Source organism: Dipodomys merriami, unplaced genomic scaffold, assembly GCF_024711535.1.
Source record: "Dipodomys merriami isolate MVZ:Mamm:240054 unplaced genomic scaffold, mDipMer1.0.p SCAF_443, whole genome shotgun sequence".
Taxonomy (NCBI): domain Eukaryota; kingdom Metazoa; phylum Chordata; class Mammalia; order Rodentia; family Heteromyidae; genus Dipodomys; species Dipodomys merriami.
In genome coordinates, this window is record NW_027206006.1 from 655,450 (window position 1) to 675,000 (window position 19,551).

General features: G+C 40.0%; 1 protein-coding gene and 1 long non-coding RNA gene across 2 annotated transcripts in view; both read left to right on the plus strand.

The window, feature by feature from the left end:
* The first annotated feature begins 849 nt into the window (after positions 1-849).
* LOC138808157 (uncharacterized) lies at positions 850-2,817 on the plus strand. The gene is made up of 3 exons (XR_011366431.1): positions 850-1,016; positions 1,491-1,570; positions 2,613-2,817. It is a non-coding gene; the product is annotated as an uncharacterized lncRNA (long non-coding RNA).
* Positions 2,818-11,349: 8,532 nt separating this feature from the next.
* The window catches only part of LOC138808156 (endogenous retrovirus group K member 18 Env polyprotein-like), a 48,290-nt gene continuing 40,088 nt past the window's right edge, over positions 11,350-19,551 (plus strand). The window contains exon 1 of the mRNA XM_069994107.1: positions 11,350-11,412. The gene's annotated coding sequence lies outside the window, so the exon portion shown is untranslated. The remainder of the gene's footprint in view (positions 11,413-19,551) is intronic.

Below are 19,551 nucleotides of genomic sequence, written 5' to 3' on the forward strand. Positions count from 1 at the left end.
GCTCAGGCCCAGAGTTCAGACCCCATGACTGGACCCAAAACAAAAAACAAAAAAAAACTTAGGGATAGTTCAGTCCCCAGTTGAGTGGGGCTCAGTGTCCCAGCTCTGAGTTCACTCTCCAGTATTGGCACCAAAATAGGAATAATATTAATAATTACTTAAGAAGAAACAGGAAATACTTAGGATGTGGTAGATGTTTGAGTCCTGAAGCTCCCTGTTGAGTTGCCTTGTTTCCCTTGTAGTACTGTTGCAGTGGTGTGTGTGTGTGTGTGTGTGTGTGTGTGTGTGTGTGTATACACAATTAACCCTATTAGTTATTTTATTGTAACCATTAGGACTCATGAGCAAGAACTATTATAAGAAAACAGAAGTGTTGAACAATACGCTGTAAGCTACAACAGTAGATGGCCAACCCAGGTGGGCCCCAGGTATCCTTGATTCTGGACTGTGCACAGTTAACCAATCACAGACAGTATTGGCTCCTTGGTTAAACCCCAGAGAAAAAGCTGCTTTGTTCGGGATGCTGCAAGATAGACTGGCCAAGTGAATATCCTGTGTTGAAACAGGGAGAGGCAAGTCAGTAAGGTGAGGGCTATGCAATGCTCTGAAGGAAATGGGCATAAGTGAGAGTACCTGTCTTAAAGGGGCTTGGGGTATTAGTCTTTCCCCACACCACCATCCTAGAATTGTCCCTCAGCTTTTTGTTTAAGGTTAGCACTCTGCTACTTGAGTCACAGCTCCACTTCTGGCTTTTTTGTTGCTTTATTGGAGAAAAAGAGCCTCACTGACTTTTCTGCCTAGGCTGGCTTCAAAGCATGGTCCTCAGATCTCAGCATCCTGATTAGGATTACAAGCATGCGCCATGGGCCCATCTATAATGCTGTTCTTAATGGCAGTGGCTGTCAGACAGGGCCTTCATCCGTGTCTTATATGGTCTCATCCTAATAGGTACTGTCCTCAGGCTAGAGTGTAGGGGACTGACTGGAAATCTCAGGCCTGGCCACAGTGACAATTGAGTGAGTTACATTTCTTGAATTTGGATGCAGGCCACCTGCTTTGCTTCTTGGGTTTCTGCTTTCGAGTGCTCTGCTGGACTGTACCTGGGGTCTCTGTTGAGACACCTGGGTGAATGTGGGCACTTTTCAGAATGGCTTAGAAGCAGCTCTTGGTGGCTTTGAAGCTTGGCTTTCATTTCTGGCATGACAGTGCATTGGGAAGGTTCTGGATCCAGAGTCAGGCTTAGCTTTGGGCTCAATCTCTGCCACATGCTAGCTCTTTCTTCCATTCCAGATGAGTCACTGTCCATCTTAGGCTGCCCTGTCCTGTCTCTTCCTCATATACCTGTCTCGGACTTGGGGCCAGGGTTCTGATGAAGAAATTCTCTTCAGACAAATAGAGATTCCATGGAAAGAAATTGATCATGTACAGCTGGTTTCTCCACTGGTAGTTGTTCAATTTTATTTCCCTTTCATTTTTCTTCCTCTTCTCAGGGATCACTGCCTATAAGAACTTCATAGCAACTAGACTTAGATGGGTAAATGTAAATTGGAGCTGGCTTCTGAAACTCCAGGTGAGGTTCTTCAGGCTTGGGAGATTTTTCAGAGCCCTATGCACCTAATGCATTTTAGCCTTTATTTTTATTTTTCACCTATATTTTTCTTCTTGTATTACTTCTAGATGCCTTTTATTTTCCCTTAGGACTCAAGCATAATTTTGGTTGCTTTTAGGTGTAATTATAGAAGGCCCAACTCATTTCAGTGACAGGAAGATTTATTATTTCACATAATAATAACCACGGTGGGGCTGGGGGTTTAGCCCAGGGGAAGGGTGCCCGCCTGGCGCGTGTGCAAGGCCCTGGGTTCGGTCCTCAGCCCTGGAAAAAAAAAGAAAAAAAATAATAACCATAGCACAAGGAAGACGGTAGAATTCATTAATTCAGTGGCTCAGTACTGTCTTCTTTTTTTGTCTTTTGTTTTGTCAGCCATGGGGACTGAACTCTGGGCCTGGGCTTTTTCCCTGAGCAACTCGGCTCAAGGCTAGCACTCTACCACTTTAGCCACAGGGCCACTTCTGATTTTCTGGTGGTTTATTGGAGATAAGAGTTTCACAGGTTTTCCTTCCTGGGCTGGCTTTGAACTATGATCCTCAGATCTCAGCCTCCTGAGTAGCTAGGATTACAGGCCTGAGCCACTGGCACCCAGCCTGTCTTCTTATATTTATATTCCTACCATCTTTTGAATTGACCATACTGGGTATATTCTCCACATGCTAAAGTTCATCATCCCAAGTTGGCTGTTGCAGCACCAGACATCCCATGTAAACACAGAAACCAACAGAATGGATGATGAGACAAAATTAGGATTTGTTTGTAAAGAGGACTGAGAAGTGACCACTGAGGTGGTATCAATCCTTGATGAGAAACATGTACCTTTTCTCTTTTGCTTGACAGGTTAAGAACAAATATCTTGTCATTGCATAATGAGATTACATACTGTTCCCTCAACTATTATTTCCTCATTTTATTTCCTTCTGCTCTCTACACTAGAAGGCCAAACAAGACCACTAGCTATTGTCAGAACTACGTACACCTCATTTGTACCTCCTTGTTCTAGGCAGGCTGAGCCTGTGCCTGAACTACATCCTGCCCATGTGGCCTGCCCTGCAGCTGTAGCATAAGACAAAAACGGCTAGAGTCAACAGTACAAGCAGAGCTTGTTCCCTCCCAAGTATGTATTTTGAAAACAATCTTTTTATTTTTATTGCACGATAAAACAGAAAATATAGCTGGCGCTGTTGGATCATGCTTGTAATCCTAACTCATCAGCAGGCTGAGATTGTAGGATTAAGTTTCAAAGCTAGCTTGGGCAGGAAAGTCTGTGAGTCTCTTCTCTCCAACAAACCATCAAAAAGCCTGAAGTAAAGCGGTGGCTCAAGTGGTAGAGTGCCAGCCTTGAGCGAAACAGCTAAGAGCCAGTGCCCAGGTCTTGAGTTCAGGCCTCAGAACTGGCACTCCCACTCAGGATCCATCCAGGATCCTGCTTTCCCTTGATCTGTCAGACCTCCTCTGCCTCCTCCAGTCTGTGACATTTCCACTGTCTTTTCTTTAGTATGAGCTTGACACTTTTGAAAAGGGCAGCTACTGATCCTGTGGGAAGCCTCCCAGTGTGACTTGGGTGGGTGTTTTTTTTTTTTTTTGGCTGGTCCTGGGGCTTGAACTCAGGGCCTGGGTGCTCTCCTTGAGCTAGTTCTAGGCTATCACTCTACCACTTGGAGCCACAGCACCACTTCTAGTTTTCTGGTGTTCACTGGAGATATGAATGTCACAGACTTTTCTCTCTGGGCTGGCTTTGGACCAACATCATCAGATCTGAGCCTCTTTATTGGCTAGAATTCCATGGGTGAGCCACTGGAACCCAGCTAGGCATATCTTGGTTTATTTGTTTGTTTATGCCTAATTTTATAACTGAATGAGAAAGCTCAGTTATGTCATATCAATTTCTGATGTCTCATTGCCTGGGTGTATCTTTGGCCATCTACTTAAGGTGATCCTTGTCAGTATTTTTCAGGATGAGGCCACTGTTTCTTACATGGTAATTGGCAAATAATCTGAGTCTATAGTTCAATTGCAAAGAGATTTTCTTCAAAGTGTATCTCTGTGCAGGTTTAGCTTAGGAAACAGATGGTTTGAGATGGACATGGGCCAGGTTGGTATTCCAGCAAGATCTTCTGCCTCATCTCTAAATGGCCCAGCTTGTGAAGTGCCTGTGCTTCATCCTCAAGTTCTGTTTGAGAACCTAGCCTGATGTTAGAGATTTGCATATAAGCTTTTCTGCAAGATAGTTTCCTTCCAAACTGACATTCACAAAGTGAGTTAGGTTTAATATAAGCAACACAAAATGGAACTGGTATCAAGCAGCATTTATTTAGTGTCTCTGTGTATCTGCTACTATGTTAAATCTAAGGAAGGTGAAAGTCGTAGTCTCTGTCCATGAATCCAGCACATTTCTTCAAAGTATGATCCTTTGAGCTCCTGTTCTGACACAATTGTTTAACTACATTGGTTTTACACTTCTCTTTAAATAGCTTTTCACCTGTGACACTCATCTTCAGTGAAACACCAAAAAGAATCTGGAAGTGGAGCTGTGGTTCAAGTGGCTAGGCCCTAGGCTAGAACAAAAAAGCTCAAGAGCAATGCCCAGGCCCTGGGTTCAAGCCCCAGAAATGAGGTAAGAGGAAATTAGCAGCTACTAGATAAAACAGAAGGTTAAGAGGCCAGAGCTAGAGTGGCTCAAGCCTACGATTATAACTACCTAAGGAAATTGAGTCTGAGGATCCAGATTTGAAGCCAATCCAGGCAGACAAATCGAAGACTTATCTCTAAATAACCAGCCTGGGTTCAATTTCATTACCGGACAGAAACAAAAACAAAAAAGTAAACAAAATTTCTGGGGAAGGTTTATTTAGAATGATGGCTCTACTGAAACCACTGAAGCAGTAGAAAACATAGATTCTCTTTTTTTCTCTCCTGTCTCTCTTTTCCTTGTTCTTTTTTTCTTCTTTCTCTCTGCTCTCTTTCTCTCCTAGCACATGCTAGGCAAGACATCTAACCACTGTGTTTGATACCCAGCCACATGTTTGGATTTTTACATAATCCAATTCTCTCCAGGTGCCGGTGTCTCACGCCTGTAATCCTAGCTACTCAAGAAGCTGAGATCCAAGAATCAGGGTTCAAAGCCAGCCCTGGCAGGAAAACCTGTGAAAGTGAAACTCTTATCTCCAATAAACCACCAGAAAACCGCAAGTGGCACTGTAGCTCAAATGGTAGAGTGCTAGCCTTGAGCTGATTTGCTCAGGGACAATGCCCAGGCCCAGAGTTCAAGCCCCAAGACTGCCAAAAAAAAAAAAATCCAATCTCTTTACCTCCGAAAAGTTCCATTTTCCTTATATTTATAAACTTATACCTTTCTAGCTCCACAACTCCAGACTTCACACATTTACACTACTGAAGGATAATGAGATGCATCTTTTTTAATGAGGGAAGGGGGGCTCATCTTAAAAACCACAAATCAAAGCATCTTATTCGTCTGCTTAGAAACCTACTGCCTTTTCCCATTAAGTTCCATATTAAGAGTTAAAACTATCCTGAGCTGGGCATAGGTGGCTAATGCCTGTAATCCTAGCTACTCAGGAGTCTAATGTTTTGGGATCATAGTTCGAGATGAGCTTGGGCTAGAAAATCTGAGATTCATCTCCAGTTAACCACAGAGAGAGAGAGAGAGAGAGAGAGAGAGAGAGAGAGAGAGAGAGAGAGAGAGAGAGAGAGAGAGAGAGAGAGAGAGAGAGAGAGAGAGAGAGAGAGAGAGAACAACAACTTTATCCCATCTCATAAGCTGGACGAGCCATGGTGTTCAAGTCCCAGGCCTCCTCTTATTTTTCATTTTGCAAACCTCCTCCCCCTCATTTTTTTGTGCCAGTCCTAGGGCTTAAACTCAGTGTCTGGGCACTGTCTCTGTGCTTCTTTTTCTCAAGGTTAGTACTCTACCATTTGAGCCACAGCATCACTTCTGGCTTTTTCTGTGTATGTGGTACTGAGGGATCAAACTCAGGGCTTCATGCATGCCAGGCAAGCACTCTACCACTAAGCCACATTACAATCCCCTTGACCCGTTTTTTTGCAGCATTTTTTTCTTTTCTTGGATTACTAAAATTTGTTAAGGCCTTTGCATTTGCTAGTTAGTCCTCCCTCACCTTCTCCTGCCCAATTCATATAACTAAACGTCCTTGCAAACACTTTGCTACTGGCCTGGACAGCCCTGTTCTGCCCATTTGGGCCTTGCCAAGTCAGTGGCTTGGGTAATCCCTGATCTCGGGATAGTTGGGAGGGTACTTAGCACTCAGTACCTGTTGGAGGGTCAGATCTTCAAAAACACAAATGCAGATGGACACTCCCAGTCTCCTTTTCCCAGCTGACATCACTCCAGTGACTATGGTCAGCCAAACTTTAAACCACCCGGTTGGTGCCCAAACTCAATGAACCAGAGCCCAGCCACTTCAGAACAAAGAAGAACCCAGACCCAGAAGTATACCTGGCCAGACCCACCCCACAGGGGGAAGTATTTCCCAGGCATTGGGAGCACACTTTGTAGGCATCTGCAGTGGCTATGTGCTGCCTGGGTGCAAGGTACTCTCTAAGTTGAGGTTGGCAGGAGCAAGGTGCTGGTAAGCCTTGATTGCTGAGAAGGGTAAAGGAGGGAAAAGGCAGCCTGATGGTAGGAATGAGAGACACAAAGCATATGCATTTTGGTTCCTTAAAAATATGAATCCCTTTGGCTTATTTTTTTTTAATTTACTGGCATATTTCTCTTTTCCAATTCATCATAAGATACCCAGAAAACTTAGGAAACCATTAAATAATGCAATTTTACTTTCATCTACCTGTTATTTATTTATGTTTGCAGAGAGATGATGAATTTATTGAGAGTAGAGTATCTACATTCCTTCTACTAATAATATTAACAGTATAAACAATATAAACTCTTTGTCTTCCATCCTAACACATTCTAGATGATGTTTTATGTTCTTTTTTGGTCGGTTCTGGGGCCTGAACTCTGGGCTTGGGTGCTGTCCCTCAAGTCTTCAGCATAGGGCTAGCACTCTACCACTTGAACCACAGTGCCACTTCCGGCTTTTTCTGCTTACGTGGTACTGAGGAATTGAACCCAGGGCCTCATGCATGCAAGGCAAGTACTGTACCACTGAGCCACCTTGCCAGCCCCTCTAAATGATTTTTACTCATGTAGATTCAAATTTAGATGGTGATGACCAAAGTATAGAGATTACCATTGTTTCCTGTTTCAGAGTATGTCCTAATCTCATATGAAGTTAAATGAATTACATTTCTACAATGATATATTTTGTATGTATTACATATAATGCATGCATTACACATAGTATACAACACATACACACACACACACACACACACACACACACACACACACACACACACACACACGTATTCATACAGCTTAACTCCAAGGTATCTTAAAGTTGCCTTCTGATTTCATGCCTCGTCATTCTTTTTCTCCCCGGTATTTTAATGGCTCCAGGCAACTAGTATCATGTATACCTTTTAGCTTTCTCATGGATTGTTTTTATACCTTTGAACACTCTCTGTGGCATTTTCACCTGTCACAGTCTGATGTACATCTCATGGCAGGCATTTGCAGATAACTATGGGGCTAATCAGGTTAACATAAATTAGTGAATTGAATTTGAGTGCCAATTTTGAGGTGCAGGAGCATTGCCTAAAAGGACCAGTAGCTATTTGGCATGAAGTAGTCATTAAACAGTGACTATAGAGCCTTTGTTGCTAGATCTTTCAGTTTTCAAGGGAAATTGGACACTTGCACTTTTGTATGAAGACTGGTTTTTAAACATGGAACTCATTTAAAAGTTTAGGCACTATATAGATAAATTAAAAACATCTCTAGGCTAGATTTGACACTCCAAGCTCTAGACATGTGTTTGGTTCTTTGTGTATGAATCATGTCTCCTGATTCAAATGAGTGTTTTCCTTTCTGTTAGCATTTTTGGTATGTATCTTAATTATAGTAGTGTGCTGGTCTTTCTGCCTTAGTTGTTAACATGTTTATAAAATCTGTTTGAAACACATATTGGCTCTTTCCTACATGTAGTCCATCTCTCTATAAAATAGGTTTATACATACCTGTGTGTATGGGTGAAGGAGGGTGAAAGAGAAAGAGAGAGAGCACAAGAGAAGAGGGTAAAGGAAAGGGGAGGAAATACATTTATTCTCTCATGCTATTTGATTCTCCTCTTCTTCTGGAAGGAATTAGATTGGGTAATTGAATTGCTGCTTAAAAGTTGATCTGAGGTGCAGGGAATGTGGTTTAGTGATAGTGCTTGCCTACCATACATGAAAGCCCATTGTTCGGTTCCTCAATACCACATACACAGAAAAATCCAGAAGTGAGGCTGTCTCTCAAGGGTTAGAGTGCGAGCCTTGAGCAAAAAAAGCTCCAGGACAGTGCCTAGGCCTTGAGTTCCAGTTCCAGGACTGGCAAAAAATGTTAAACTAGGAATTCAATGGATATACCCAAATGGTGGAGCTCTTCTCTGGTATGTGTGGGGTCCTAAGTTCTATCGCTAGCACTGTAAAAAAAAAAAGTAAATATAAAATATAAGTCAATCGTCATCTCTTTTGTCACATCAAATGTTCCAATACTAACAGAATTTTGGTATATTTATGATGAATATTTTTAATAATAGCAAAAGGCCCAGAATAGTGTTTTATATTTATAATCCTAGACACTCCAGAGAAGGAGATAGGAGGATTAAGGTTTAAGAGCAGACCAAACAAAAAGTTAGTGTTTCAGAGATAGCAAGCATGGTAGTGTATGCCTGTAATCTCAGGTACTTGAGAGGCAGAGGTAAGAAATTCATGGTCTGAGGCTTGCCTAGACAAATTTGGGAAACCCTATCTAAAAAACAAAAGCAAAAGGATTAGGGACATCTTTTATTCCCTAGGGCCACCACTACAAATAGGAAACAAAACCCTAAAAAACTGTTCTGACAGAAATGTTTTTTGATAGATTAAATCTCTGGAAGAGTTTTAGTAGGAAGTGATTACTAAAGATTTTAAAGGATAGTCAGTAAAAGGGGAAATAGATAATGAACCTCCTCACAATGAAAAACTTGCTCAGGGAAAGACTCTAGGAAGACAGGAAAAAAATAAACTATAAAGTAGCATGAAATATTTGCAAGCCATATAGTAGAGGAATTAAATCTCCAATAAACAGTGTTCTCAAGTCTCTGTAGTACATTATGATAAAAACCAAACCAGAATGATTGGATAATGACCAAAAGATACAAATAAATGTTTCACTAAAGAATATATACTCAGCAAATAAACATATAAAAGGATGCGTTGGTCCCAACCGTTAGAGGAATGCAATTTAAAATGCTCAGTGAGGTACCAGTACACACCTATCTGAATGGTTCAATCAAAATAGTGACAACACATGGTTGATCAGAATTCAGGGGAACTTGATTATTCTTACATTGCCACTTGGAAAATGAAGTGATAGTTTACATGGGAAAAGAATAGAACAATACCTTGTTTTGGGACAGTCCTGTGGATTGAGCTCAGTGCCATGGCACTATCCTTGAGCTTTTTTGCTCAAGGCTAGCGCTCTACCACTTGACCCACAGTGCCAGTTTCCGTGCATGTGGTACTGAGGAATCAAACTCAGGGCTTCATGCATGCTAGGCAAGCTTTCTATTGCTAAGGCACATGTCCAGCCTAACAGTAACATTTAAAACTAAACTGAGTAGCTCAAGAGAAAGCTTTGGTTCCCATAAACACCTATACATAAGGTTTCTGAATCATCTTATTTCTGTGATAGTCCCAAAGTACATTTATACCAAGGACTATTCAGAAACAATAAAAAAAAAGTCTTAATACAATAAAAGTGGGTCTGGAGGGACTTAAATGCTGTGTAAAAAATTCTTAACAAGTGGCATGCTATGTAATTTCATCTATATTTCTTGAAGTGAAATAGGTTCAGTTGAAATCTGTTGAAATGTGAAGATTGGTGGATTCTGCCACAATGAATTATGCTTCAGTTATGGAAGCTGTTACTAGGAGAACCTGGGGGAAGATCTGTGGGATCTTGTCTGTATTAATTTACTAATGTTTCTGCCTGTGACTCTGTGAAAGTGTAAAAAGATTTAGACAAATAATGTATACTAAAAAAGCTGACCTCAATCACGTTTTTCCCTTGGGCTTTCTGATAAAGATGATCGTTGAGTCTCCAGTGATAACTGAAGATGGAAACTGGGAGTCAGTGGAGAATTCTGAGTCTGTGAAGAGTAATGAATCTGTTGACCAACATGCCAATCAAGAAAGTTAATGGAAGCTGTAGTGCCCAGTTGAAAAGACCAGATGTTGGGTCTTCCAGGGACCCTGAGACTTCAGAAGTTCTCCCTTTTCAGGTATTACAGACAGCCACTGACTAGAATCTCTATTTTTTTTTTTTTGTGGGTCATGGGGCTTTGAGCTCTGGGCTTGGGCGCTGTCCCTGTGCTCTTCAGCTTAAGGTGAGCACTCTACCACTTGAAACACAGCACCACTTTCGGTTTTTCTAATGGTTTATTGGAGATAAGAGTCTCATGGACTTTCCTGCCTGGGCTGGCTTTGAACTCTGATCTTCAGATCTCAGATACTCAGCCTCCTGAGTAGCTAGGAAAACAGGTGTGAGCCTCTGGTGCCCAGCTAGAATCTCTATAAAATATTGGGATTTAAAAATATTGGGGTTAACCTGGTACCCCTGGCTCAGACCTGTAATCCTAGCTCCTGAGGATGCTTAGGTCCAGATGAAATGCAGATTCAATTTCCAACTAAATTCCAGCAAAATGCTACACTAGAGGTATGGCTCAAGTGGTAGAATGCCAGTCATGAGCAAGCAAAACAAACGTGTGAGGCCCTGGTACAAGGAAAAAGAAGTTGGGGTTAACAGACTCAAGCTCAATGCTAATTTAGGATTGAAATTCTTTACTTGTTTTTACAACCATAAATAATAGTTTTTCAGTTCTATAAATGCCATCAGCAGTGATTACCTTTGCTGCATGGTGCCTACATGATGAAAACATGCAAGTGTCTGTCAGTCAAGCAGTGCATTAAGCAAATATTATTTGGTTCCCCATACTTTGGCTAATAATTAGATAACTTACGTATATTATACTTTTTCATACTTTCTTGTGTCTTCCCTCCCCCGCTCATTTACTGGGACAGTAGGAAACTTTCCAAAGATATATCCCAAGCCAGATGGGGATATTGGAGCAGCTGGGGCAACTCATTGCTCTCCTCAGGCTCAGCTACAGTAGCCATTGTGTGTAAGATCATCAGTCATTTCATTACTGTGTGTGTTTATATTGTTACAAGGGACTTTGTTAATAAATCTCCTTCTACATTTGTTCAAGGGATTTAATTGTTTGAAGACAAGTGATCATGAGATAGATGATAGACATCGCAAGTAGAATTGGTAGCATTTTCTTATTAGAATGAAGTCTAGGAATTGCTATAAATGTCTGTTCTTTAGTGATGATGTATCAGAGTTTTTGTATAAAAAATGTTATACTAAGGAGATATTTCCAAGGACTAATAACCCTAATTGTTAAAAATAAACTGTCTTATAGCTATCATGATTTTAGATGTATGGACTTTGATATTACATTTTTGAAATTTAGGTTGTTTAGTTTGGTAATAAAGAGCAACACATTTTGATTTTTCTCTAGGACAAGATACTTCAAATATCATTGCAAAGGCAGAGACTTCCCTTGGGATCCCTAGTCCCATTGAGATTTCAGCCGAAGTCAAACATGCTGGAGGTCTGTATATGGAAACATTAAGTCCTAGGATACTTTGGATTCAGTAGCTAGCTTGTGCATTTTTGATACTAAGGACATGGGGATATTCTACAGGTGTGGTGTGTTGTCTTGTGAATCCAGCTGCCAGTTAGAGATCTGTGTCTTATAACTGCTCATATCCCTCTACTCTGCATCTGAAGTAATTTCAAGGACTGCTACATATTAAAATGATATTGTTATATATGTTGAATATAAGAATTGCTTAGCACTTTGTTTGGCAACCAAGGCTAGGTGAATTTAAATCTGTCACGACCAAAAAGTATTTTTGTTCATTTAGGGCTATTTTTTGCCTTTTGTTTTTTGTTTGTTTGATTGTTTTTCTGCCTTTTGTTTTCTGATAACTGGGAATTGAGCCCAGGATGTTGCACTAGCTAGGCAAGTGTTTTGCCATTGAGCTGAGGTACATTCTAGACTTTTTTTCTATTTTTTTTTTTGCATTTTCTTTATCTACTGAGGGGCGTCTGAGTTGGTTCCATATCTTAGCTATGGTAAATAATGCTGCAGTAAACATAGTTGTGCTGGTAGCTTTAGGATGGTCTTGTTTGTGATCATTTGAGTATATGCCCAAAAATAGGATTGCTGGGTCATAGGGGAGCTCTATGTAGTCTTTTGAGGAACCTCTATACTACTTTCCAAAGTGGTTGAACAAGTTTACACTCCCACTAACAATGCAGTAGGGTTCTGCACATATCCCCTCCAGCATCTGTTGTTATTAGAGTTCTTTATTCTAGCCATTCTAACTGGGGTGAGGTAGTATCTCAATGTTGTTTTGATTTGCCTTTTTTTTTCATGGCTACGGTGGTTGAGCATTTCTTCATGTGTCTATTGGCCATTCTTATTTCCTCTTCAGAGAAGTTTCTCTTTAAGTCTTTAGCCCACTTATTTATTGGGCAGTTGTTTCTTTGAGGATTTGTTGTTGGAGGATTTGATTTTTTGAGTTCCAGGTATGTTTTAGATATGAGACCCTTATCTGTTGTATGGCTAGTGAAATACTTCTCCCAATCGGTGGGCTTTCTATTGATCTTGCTAACTATGTCCTTTGCCATGCAAGAAGCTCTGCAATTTCATGCAATCCTATTTGTCCAATCTTTCTTTGCTTTGTTGTGTTTCTGGGTCTCTTTTAAGAAAAATTTGGCCTGTGCCAAGGTTTATTCTTGAAAGTTTGTAATGATCAAAAGGAAACCTGCACTTCTAATCCATATAGAAAAGTTTTGAAGACCAGTCTGTTTTCTTCATCTCTCATAGCCCTTATTGTTTCTCATTTAAGACTCTTTACTCATCTCTATCATTTTTTCTCTAGAAGCAGATTTATTCTACCTGTCTTTCTCCATCTTCAGAGTTATATTGCGTCTTGGCATACACCTATCAGATACTAATAGGTTCCACTATCACTACTTGTGAATACCTAAGAGAGAACTGGATTGACCTACTTTCAGGTCCATAGTGCATGGGTCAGTAGAATGGAGAGATAACTTCATCGGACATGGCAAATTACTCCATATATGAGGCACTGTTCTTAATGATGCTTGCATAAGTGAGGCTACTTTGTCTGTGACTAACACACTATGTGTTTAAAAATGAGTTTATTTTTCTCCCTGAAGAACTCTACAAATAGAGTACTGCATGTTATTTTGGTGAATGTAGGGTCCTGGTATCTTCACTTTTATTTGTTAGGTTCTTTATAATTTTGTAATTGTTGTCAGATAATGCTGTGAGTGCAGGTATGGTATTCTCAAACAGATAAGCTCAAATTCAGGAGTTACAGAGACAGGAAGTTTCATTTCTCCTCATACTCCCAGCAGCTAGAATGGTTTAATGTCTAACTCTGATGCTTTGAGATGTTGGAAGATTAAAGTGTTGGCATTTTCAGAAATTTTTGTCAGGAATTGCTTTTAGTGGGCAAGGAAAACAGGAGTTAGAAGTATGTTTGGATAGTAAACAGCAGTGATTTTATAAGACTTGAAGGATATTTGTCATTCAGAGCCAGCCATATTTTAGAAGGGGAATAAAAATTATGGAGAACCCTGGGAAGAGTGGCTAGTATTAATGTATTAAAAAGTTAGAGAGTTAATGGATCATGAATATGAAAATCTAAGGAAAGGTGATAGGGAGAATACACCTTTTTTATACCTTTGAAGACTAGCATGGAGAACAGAATTTAGGTTGTGTTTACTTGTGTCTCATGAGTAGAGAACTCCCACTACTCAGTGGAAGTTTTATGGACTTAGATTTTAGTTGAATATTAAGTGTACCAGAATAGAATGGGTGGCTTTTTTATCCTAACGTCTTTCTCATCTTCTAAAATTTCTAAGCATTAATTTCACTGTGAAGGAAAGTATACTGGCGATGGTTTTTTTTTAGAAGTTTGAGATAAAACATACCAATGAAATCACTTGGTCATCTTTTTTGCAATTTTGTCAAGTTCCTTTAAGGATGTTGTCTTCTGCTTTCTGTGTGTGTGTGTGTGTGTGTGTGTGTGTGTGTGTGTGTGTGTGTGTGTGTGTGTTTAGTGTTCCTGGAGCTTGAAGTCAGGGCCTGGGCGCTGTTCCTGACCTTTTTGCTCAAGGCTGAGTAGCTAGGATTATGGTTGTGAGCTACCAGTGCCCGGCCTCTTTCTTTTTTAATGTGTATGTTCTGGCACTGGAGCTTGAATTCTGTCTTCACAGTCTACCTTGTCTCCCTCCTCCACAGATGGCATTTGAACCCTGCCTCTGGTTTTTGCGGGATAAATAAATGGAGATGAAAGTCTCACAGACTCTTCTGCCCTGGTGGCTTTCCATTGTGATCTTTAGATCTCAGCCCAGAGTAGCTAGGACCATAGGCATGAGTCAACAGTCACCCTGTCCTGCTTTCCCAATTCAGATTGATACTTAAAAACTTTTTAACTGTTATTAAAAGATACTGGTTACAGTTATAGAAGTTGGGTAAAGAATACATTTCTTTTTTATCAGTCATGGACATGAACTCTGGGCCTGGACGCTGCCTCTCACCTCTAGAGCTCAAGGCTAGTTAGTGCTCTACTACTTGAGCCACAATGCCACTTCTAGTTTTCTGATGGTTTATTGGAGATAAGAGTCTCACAGACTTTGATGCCAGGGCTGGCTTTGAAGCACAATCCTCGGATCTCAGCTTCCTGAGTAGCTAGGATTACAGGTGTGAGCCACTGGTGCCTTGCTAAGAGTACATTTCTTTTTGGACAGTGTCACCATTTCCTTCTCTGTTAGGCTTGTTTAGAGGGAGTCTAGTGTGGCCTTCAATCTTTTTTTAATTTTTTATTTTTTATTGTGATTGATTACATAATTTCCCGAATTTCACAGTATTGTGGGATAGTGATGCTGTTAAAGTCACAAACACATTCTAACTTTCCTGGAGCAAATTGTCTATTATGGTCATAACATTTATGAGTTCTATGAACTTTGTGATAGTTATTTCTTCGACATTGGGTGGTATGTACATTTCTTTTGTTTTGCATAGCATCAGCTGTTCCCTCTTTCCCATTTGTTCCCTCCCTCACATAGCTGTCATTAAGTTGCTTAGTTCATTTTGGTCAATGTCCTGTGCAGATGATGGGTCCTGCTGTTGTATGTTTTCCCCTGATTCCCTCTAGTTCTGTGTCATCTTCCTGGTTCCCCTCTGGTGTACACATATATACCATACATGTGATCAGCAGCATGGAGTTATTTAGTAGTGGTTTGACGAGATGAAGTTCTTTGTTTCTTAAGTCTTGTTAATTTTGTTGTATCACCTAACATTTTGGATTTAACATCCACTTATCAGGGAGACCATATACCATTTGTCTCTTTGCTTTAGGCTTACCTCACTCAACATGCTTTCTTCTAGCTCCATCCATTTCCCTGCAAATGTCATTATTTTGTCATTTCTAATGGCTACATAATATTCCATTGTGTATAGATACCACAATTTTTGGATCCATTCATCTGTGGTGGGACATCTGAGTTGTTTCCATATCCTAGCTATTGTGAACAGTGCTGCAATAAACTGGAGGTGCATCTGTCTTGTATACTGGTTCCTGTTGTTCAGGATAGATGCCTGGAAGTGGTATGACTGGGTCATAATGGAGGTCAATATTTAGCTTTCTGAGGACCCTCCAGATTGCTTTCCAAAGTGGTTGCATAAGTGTACATTCCCACTAGCAGTGTAATAGGGTTCCTCTTTCTCCGCATCGCCTCTAGCATTTGTCATTGCCTGACTTGTGGATGTGGGACATTCTGACTGGGGTAAGGTGGTATCTCAGGGTTGTCATTATTTGCATTTCCTTCACAACCAGGGACGGTGAACATTCCCTCATGTGTTTCTTTGCCATTTTTATCTCTTCATCTGAGAAGTCTCTCTTTAGTTCACTTGCCCATTTAGTAATTGGTTTGTTAGGTTTGGGAGGGATTAGTTTCTTTTTTTTAATTTATTTTTTATTGTGAAAATACTGTACAGAGGGGTTACAATTACATGGGCAAGATAATGAGTACATTTCTTATCAAGCATTGTAGCCTTCTCCTTTGTTTCCCCTTCCCATCCCTTTCCATCCTCCCTCTGGCCCCCTCACCTAATCCTCCCTGCCACCCCCAAAGTTGTAAAGTTCATTTTTACATAACAAGTTGTACTTCTCATTGTTGCAATGGGCCCACCTGTATCCTCATTTAAACGACTTGTTTTTCCCCTTCCCCTGGGATTAGTTTCTTGAGTTCCCTGTATATACTGGATATTAACCCCTTGTTTGATATATTGCTGGTAAATATTTTTCCCAATTAGTTGGTTGTCTTTTTAGCTTGGTTGCGATAGCTTTAGCTGTGCAGAAGCTTTTTATTTGAATGTAGTTCCATTTGTCGAGTCACTCTCCCAATTTGTTGTGACTCTGGGACTCTGTTCAGGAAGTTTCTTCCTGTGCCTATAAGTTCAAGTGTCTCTCCTACTCTGTCCTGCAGTAGTTTCAGAGATTCAGGTTTAATGTTAAGATCTTTAATCCATTTTGAGTTGATGTTGGTGCATGGTGGTAGGCTGGGGTCCACTTTTAGTCTTCTGCATGTGGCCGCCCACTTTTCCCAACACCAGTAGTTGAAGAAGCATTGTTTCTTCTATTGTATGTCTTTTAGCCTTCAGTCTTAAGGACTAGTTTATCTTTACTGCTGCGCCCTGATTCCTCTGAATTCACTCTTATTCCTCAGGTTTTCAGTGAAATCTGTTCACTTTGGTTGTTTAAAAAACCAGATGTTTCAGCATAGCTTGAGCTATGGGGATTGTGTTGCTTACTACTTATGCTACTTCTTCTCCCAACTGTGTGATGTTACCTAGTGTTTGAACAGTGCATTACTCAGATAAAGACAAATCAACACATCTGTAGATTCTTGGAACATTTTACTTATATAGCTGTATCCTCTGAAGTTTTTTGACTTTAAAGTAGTAGCTGCTTCAGCCTTCCTTGATGCCAGACTTTATCCCTGACTTACATTGCCTGTGAGTGTTCTGTTGTCTGTAGGTTCTCCTCTGTGTGTTGGGGTTTGGAACTTTTCTCTAGGCAGAAAGCCCAGCTGTGGGGCTGACTTTGTTTCTCTTTTCTCCTGGACCAAAGTGGGTTTTTTTTTGTCTTTTTGTGTAGTATCTAAAAATAGTTCTTTCTTCTATTTTGTCTGGTTTTCTAGTTGCTGTATAGGAAGGCAAGTGTAGAACTTGAAAGCAAAAGTTCTCTCCATAATAGAGTGTTTGATATAATATAGTTAAATTACTTGGTGTACTAGTTGATCTAGTATAAGATTTTTAAAGGCAAACAGAACTAATTATTCTTGAAACATACTCATCTTTGTAATGTATATTGATTCCCATACTAAGAATCAGCATAGTCTTTTAGGACAAAGTTGAGCTATAATTTTCATACAGTAAAACTTTTTTCTGCAATATGACTTTGTGTTGAGAAATAATGGTTATGTTTATACTGTATAATCACAGTATATTGTGATGCACAGATACAGAATATTTTCTGTATTTGTATGGCTCACTGAGATATAAGAATATTTTCATTATCTGAGGGAGTTCCTTCATGCCAGTTTGTAGCCACACCTTTCTGTCTGTTCACAGCATTTGCCATCCATTGATCTGTTTCTGACTATAGTTTCCCCTTGTTTAGAAAAATGTTTACTATGTGCAGATCAATACTTTTTTTTTCTTTTGCCAGTCCTGGGGCTTGAATTCAGGACTTGAGTGTTGTCCCTGACCCTTTCTGTACTTAAGGCTAGCAGCACTATTTCCTAATTTTTTTGAGAAGTAATTTGGAAATAAGAATCTCATGGACTTTCCTGCCTGGGTGGCTTCGAATGTGATCTTCAGCTCTCAGTCTTCAGAGTAGCTGAGAAGCTAATATTGCAGGCACAAGTCAGCGGACCACCATTGCCTGGCTATTTTAACCTTTCTTTTTTTCTTTTGGCAATATGAAGTACCACTTGAGCCACATCCTTAATCCTTTCTTCTGCATGCCTCTATCTATCTACCTATCTATGTGTCTATCTAACTATCTATCTATCTATCTATCTATCTATCTATCTATCTATCTATCTATCTATCTATCTATCTATCTATCTATCTATCTATCTATCTATCTATCTATCTATCTATCTATCTATCTATCTATCTATCTATCTATCTATCTATCTATCTATCTAGAGGGAGTAGTTATTTATTTTGATCTATGTTCTCAGAGATGTCAGTTCAAAATGTCAGGGAGGGCATGGCAAAGCAGAATCAATCATACCATGGCAACTAGAAAGCAGAAATAGATAGTTTGTTTTTGGATCTGATCATCGGTTTTGCTTGTGCTGGCTTTGGACTACAATTCTGCCTCTACTTTGTAAGGAGCTGTGATGACAGGCATACACTGTGTCTTTGGATTCTCTTTTTATTCTTTTCACTGTGTAGCCTGAGCATCCATGAATGGATATGAATGTAGCTTAGGCTCGCCTCAGACTCACAATACTCATACCTTAGTATCTGGAGTATTGGCATTATAGGCATGCACTACAATATTTAGTTATACTTTAGCTTTATGCTTTATATTTTTTTCTTAATTTTCATACTGAAAATTAAAACAGTGAATTTTCATAATGTGAACTTGTTCAGAATCTTTAAGAGATAGTATGCCCCTTCTAGGAAGATAACTATAGTCCTGACATTTATCTTAGAATAATTTTGTTTGCTTTTATACTTTACATACTTATAGTACATTTTGTATCTAGCTTCTTCCACAACATTTTTGTATCATTTGACCATGTTGTATTTTGGATGTGGTATTCCATTTTGTCACTATGTCATATTTTATTTATCCCACAGTTGTTAAGCACTAAAATAGTTTCCATGTTATAGCTATCACAAATACTGCTGCTCTGAATATTTTTGTTTATGTCTTTTTTTGGCCAATACTGGGGCTTGAACTCAGGGCCCAGGCACTGTCACTGAGCTTCTTTTGCTCAAGGCTATCACTCTACCACTTGAGTCACAGTGCTATTTCCTGTTGTAATGAGGAATTGTTCTCAGGGATTCATGCATGCTAGGCAAGCACTGTACCATTAAGCTGTCTTCTGATGAACCACTGTACATATGTAGCATAGTAGATACTGGCCAGCAGTTTTCCAAAGAGGAGAATCTACTATGTTTCCACATGCAGTGTGTAATTATTTCCCTTGCTGTTCCACATTCTTCCCAGTACTTAGTATTGTAAGTCACTCTTAAAGAATTGAAACATAAATGGTTGGGCACTGGTGGTTCATGCTTGTAAACCTAGCTCTTCAGGAAGTTGAGATCTGGGGTTGTGGTTCAAAGACAGCCCAAGCAGGAAAATCTGCAAGACTCTTCTCTCTAATGAACCAGCAAACAAAGCAGGAAGTGGAGTTGTTGCACAAGTGGTAGAGTACTATCCTTGAGGAAAAAAGCTCATAGACATCACCTAGGCCCTGAGTTTTAAGTCCCTGGACTGCCACAAACCCCCCACAATACATGCAAATGTATTTTCCCAGTATTGTAGTACTGACATTGATGTTGCTATCTAGGGAAAGGACATTATTAGCGGGGGTTTAGATGCCTTAGAATTCATTGGGAAGA